General features: G+C 40.0%; 1 non-coding gene across 1 annotated transcript; it reads right to left on the bottom strand.

Annotated features, from left to right (window-relative positions):
* Window positions 1-4,456: 4,456 nt before the first annotated feature.
* On the bottom strand, window positions 4,457-4,530 carry TRNAN-GUU (transfer RNA asparagine (anticodon GUU)). The gene has a single exon. It is a non-coding gene; the product is annotated as a tRNA-Asn (tRNA).
* Window positions 4,531-5,595: the final 1,065 nt, after the last annotated feature.

The raw sequence follows: 5,595 nt of genomic DNA, 5'->3' as shown, positions 1-5,595 counted from the left end.
CCAACTTCCCCGCTCTCTTCACCGAACTTCAGGCGTTACCACCCGCGTCTCGCCACATTAGGTGGTTGACCATCGGGGTGCTAGCCTGGACGCTGTGGACTATTAGGAATAAGCTTGTGATTCAGCATGTCCCTCTTCGTCGCGCTACTGACACTTTGGTCAAATGGTCTGGTTACTTGCAGCTTTGGCGGCCGCTTAGCCGCCCTAGGGAGAGAGACGCCATCACCTCCATCATCACCCAGCTTCGCGCGATGGCTCTTCGGATAGCTCCACCGCTTCCTCCTCCACCACCAGAGCCGGATTAGATCTTCTCTACCTCGCCGCCACCGCCGTTTATGTGTTGTGCATGCTTCATTCCTGTGCTAGGCTTGTTGTGTTGTGCCCACAACTGAACCTTGGGTAGTGTTTGTGTGCGTGTGTGTTGGACCTTGCCTGCGGTGGCGTCGTGTGTGTGTTGTTCGGTTGGTACCTTATTGACTTTGTGCTCTGTGGTTTGCTTTATTTATAAAGCGGGGTGAAAGCCTAACTAAAATACATATAATTTATTGATTATTTTATAGTTGTTAAATATTTATTGAATCTTAGTAGCATGCATGGTGCATTTTAAAGGTGGATTTTTTTCATGCATGGTTGCATGGTGAGTTTACGTGGTTGCATTAAAGATTTGTCTTTTTTCATGCATGATAACATGATGAGTTGACATTTTTGAAAAGGGGCGCTTTATTACTTAAAAGATTTAAGCATTACACCCGGCCTCTGCATAACTAAGATGCACACAGCCAAACAATATCCTCTCATTCAAAAAAAGGCGAAATACAAGGAAAACATGCAGTATCCGTATAACGCCTAAAGCGGAGGGAGACCAATTCTAAGATCATGCTACCACCCATGTTGGGTAAAAGTATCCCTCGCCGTAGCCTCCAATCGTGTACACACCTCCATAAACAGGTCTCGATTCTCCATACGTTGTAGAGAGGACCATAAACGAAGAGTCCCGGTACATCTGTAGATAACCTGCATAAGAGAAGTACTTTTATCGTTAAAAACCTTATCATTTCTACAGAGCCAAAGCGACCAAATAACGGCATGCGCTCCCACTCTGAGAAGGGTTCTAAACCTATGATCAATCTCATGTAGCCAGTTGCCAAATACATTAGCAACACTACGAGGATACAAGCCAGAAGCTATTTGGATGACTGACCATATAGAACGAGCCAATTTACATTGAAAAAATAAATATTTTATTGTCTCATCATGATGAGTTGACGTAGTTGCATGATGAGAGAATTGAATTTAGTTGGATCAACTTTTTAGATATATGGGATTAGCTTCTTTTTTTTAGAACTACACAGTACTCCTTCCGTCTCATAATGCAAGACGCTTTCACAAGCTATGTTAGCCTGTGAAAATGTCTTACATTACGGGATGGGGGAGTAGTAATTCGCTAGTACCATAACGTGTACGTGGCTTGGAATATCGTGCGGAATGTCAAAACAGCTGAAGATGTACTGTAAACAACTACATGCCCCTTTTAGCCAAAGTCCCCTGCTCAGCTACACCTCCACGGCACACATTGGCTTATTTTCTTACCATTTGCCAAACCAGCAGATGGTCTAGATGCCACAGGCATGAAAAGGAGCTGCTCTTAGTCAAAGTTTTACACACAAATTCCCAAAGTTTTTCTGTCTGAACATCACCAGCCACTTAGCCAGGGTGTCAACTGGGGCCGGTCAGTGTCTCCTCACAGAGGAACTTTTAAAGAACAAACCAGCGCTTATCATGGGTCAACCAAATGTATCTGAACTGAAGAAAGAACCAAAGAATCTAAGGACATCTCTAATGGGCTCCCCCTACTTCTACCCTATTTGTCTGGAACGGATCATCCGGACAAAACCGGGCCTCCAGTGATCTCTCCTATTCCGACTTGAACAGTTTGGACTGTCAAAAATCCCCCACATTGATGTCAAATGAAGGAGAGGATTAGGGTGCGTCCGGACTGTCGCCACATCGGCCCAACAACGCAGCTCCACCCACAAACTCCTTTTGTCCTCAAGCCTTTTTTTCTCACTTCTCTCTTGTCCGCCCTGCTGCTGACCCGTGCTCACAAGTTCCAAACCGGCCAATCACAGCTGGAACCTAACCTCAAAATTTTAGCACTGAAAAATTCGTTTGGATACAAATGTAACCGTATAATTTTCATTACGTATATCCCATATTTTAGTGGCTGAATCTGTAGTCGAATTTGCGCGCCTTCTTTTAGTTGGAGGGAAAAGTTATGAAAAAAAGCCAGAAGAAGGGTACCAATCACAGCTTGAACCTAACTTAAATATTTGACCATTGAAAAATTCTATCATACACGAATGTAATCATATAATTCTCGTTACATATAACCAACGTTTAGTGGCTAGAATAGAGTCAAAGTAGAGCCTCAAAAAACTTGTGTGCCTTCTTTTCTTAGTCAGAGAGGAAAAATATAAAAAAAAACTAAAAACCCACTAGAAGGAGCATACTAATCACAGCTTGAACCTAACTTAAAAAAATGACCACTACAAAATTACTTCGAATAAAAATGTACTCCCTCCATTCCTAAATATAAGTCTTTTCTACACTTTAAAATACGTCTATATACATTCATAATTAAATCTCTATAAAGACTTATATTTACAAATGGAGAGAGTAGTCACATAATTTTCATTACATATAATCCACATTTTAGTGGCTAAATTTATAGTCAAACTTGAACCTCAAAAAAACTTGGGAGCCTTCTTTTCTTTGTCAGGGAAAAAGTATAAAAATTAAAACCCCACTAGAAGGAGCGTAGTAATCACTGCGTGAACCTAACTTTAAAATGTACCACTGGAAAATTATTTTGAATAATCCACATTTTAGTGGCTAATTTATGTTCAAGCTTGAACCTCCAAAAACTATCCCACAAGCACTGGAAGGGATAAAATTTGAAAATAAAAAAAAACGCTACAAGGAGGGTGGACTAATCACAGTGTTAACGTAACTTAAAAAGATACCACTGAAAAATTAATTCGAATACAATATAATCCATATTTTAGTGGCTAAATTTATAGTCAAGCTTGAACCTCCAAAAACTATCCCACAAGCACTAGAAGGGAATAAAAATTTGAAAAAAAATATAACGGTAGAAGGAGGGCATAGTAATCAGCGTGAACCGAACTTAAAAAGATACCACTGAAAATTATTTTGAATACAATATAATCCATATTTTAGTGGTTAAATTTATAGTGAAGCTTGAACCTCCAAAAACTATTACAAAAGCTCTGGAAGGGAATGCAATTCAAATACAATATAATCCATATTTTAGTGGCTAAATTTATAGTCAAGCTTGAACCTCCAAAAACTATCCCACAAGCACTGGAAGGGAATAAATTTTGAAAATAAAAAAATTAACGGTAGAAGGAGGGCGTAGTAATCAGCATGAACCGAACTTAAAAAGATACCACTGAAAAATTATTTTGAATACAATATAATCCATATTTTAGTGGCTAAATTTATAGTCAAGCTTGAACCTCCAAAAACTATCCCACAAGCACCGGAAGGGAATAAATTTTGAAAATAAAAAAATTAACGGTAGAAGGAGGGCGTAGTAATCAGCATGAACCGAACTTAAAAAGATACCGCTGAAAAATTATTTTGAATACAATATAATCCATATTTTAGTGGTTAAATTTATAGTGAAGCTTGAACCTCCAAAAACTATTACAAAAGCTCTGGAAGGGAATACAATTTGAAAGTTAGAAAAAATGACGATTATAGTGAAGCTTGAACCTCCAAAAACTATCACACAAGCTCTGGAAGGGAATAAAATTTGAAAATTAGAAAAAATGATGCTAGAAGGAGGGCTCGAACCTCCAAAAACTATCCCACAAGCACTAGAAGGGAATAAAAATTTGAAAAAAAAACGGTAGAAGGAGGGCGTAGTAATCAGCGTGAACCGAACTTAAAAAGATACCACTGAAAATTATTTTGAATACAATATAATCCATATTTTAGTGGTTAAATTTATAGTGAAGCTTGAACCTCCAAAAACTATTACAAAAGCTCTGGAAGGGAATGCAATTCAAATACAATATAATCCATATTTTAGTGGCTAAATTTATAGTCAAGCTTGAACCTCCAAAAACTATCCCACAAGCACTGGAAGGGAATAAATTTTGAAAATAAAAAAATTAACGGTAGAAGGAGGGCGTAGTAATCAGCATGAACCGAACTTAAAAAGATACCACTGAAAAATTATTTTGAATACAATATAATCCATATTTTAGTGGTTAAATTTATAGTGAAGCTTGAACCTCCAAAAACTATTACAAAAGCTCTGGAAGGGAATACAATTTGAAAGTAAGAAAAAATGACGATTTATAGTGAAGCTTGAACCTCCAAAAACTATTACAAAAGCTCTGGAAGGGAATAAAATTTGAAAAAATGACGCTAGAAGGAGGGCTCGAACCTCCGACCTTGTGGTTAACAGCCACACGCTCTAGCCATCTGAGCTATTCCAGCAGCACGTCACATATCAATTAGCTGCCCTATAAATCCCGTGGAGAGATTAATAGATCACTATCCAAAACACAAAGCGCATGGTCTTCACGCTTCAAACAGTAGGTCCCGTGACAAAATAATCCGAACAACAATTTCATGCGCGACATGTGCATATGCGTGCATTGTTGAGACGGTAGTAGGTTATGTTAAACTTTGTTCTGCACATGAACCCTGGTAAAAGGCTCGAAAGAACCGGTGTCGGACCTGACATATCTACGCCAACGGATTATTGTCCGGATTGTCAAAACAGCTGAAGCTGCACCGTAAAACAACCAGACGTTCTTGTTCATCCCGAAATGCCTTGCTATGCTACACCGCCACCAAGACGATTTCTTCAGCATTTGCCTAACCGGCTGATGAGCTAGATGCCACAGGCATGAAAAGGTACTACTGCTTTTAGTCAAAGTTCTTCACCAAAATTTCCAATGGTTTCCTGTCTGAAATCTGAACATCACCAGCCACTTAGCTCGCACTCGCAGAGGAATTTTTCGAGAAGAAGCCAGCGCTCATCATGGGTCAACGTGAGGTTCCAGCACAAGATGGGTCTGAACTGGAGAAAGAATCGAAGAGTCTTGCCCCCCACCCCACATTTCCTGAACTAGGAAGCTGCTACTTTCTAGCCCCTGTCTCATCTTTCCTTCAGAGCAAATGTGTTCCTCTGGCTGGCTGGAATCATCTGGTTTAATTGAGTTCTGGGGAAGTCTCTTTCTACATGACAATAGTCACTTGAATGTACTTTCTTCTGCTACCCGAGTCATTGCATTCTCACTTGCAGGCATGTTTGGTTGACGCGTGGTAAAGTGACGGCCTAATCATAGGCATTCTGGAACCTTATGGAGGGCAGCAAGAACCAGTGAAAATGAACAAAACTGGCCCTTATCTGAAACTTCAACACAAAATGACCTCAATCTGAAAATATTTCATGAAATGGCCCTCTTTTGCATGACGCCCGTGGCTAGGGCGCCATGCTAGAGAGCATGATGCCCCGGGTCAGGGCGCCATGGTAGCGACATGTAGCATGACGCC

Source organism: Triticum aestivum, chromosome 1D (genome assembly GCF_018294505.1).
Source record: "Triticum aestivum cultivar Chinese Spring chromosome 1D, IWGSC CS RefSeq v2.1, whole genome shotgun sequence".
In the NCBI taxonomy this organism is placed as follows: Eukaryota; Viridiplantae; Streptophyta; class Magnoliopsida; order Poales; family Poaceae; genus Triticum; species Triticum aestivum.
The sequence above is the reverse complement of the archived record's forward strand: the minus strand, read 5'-3'. Positions and strand labels throughout refer to the sequence as shown.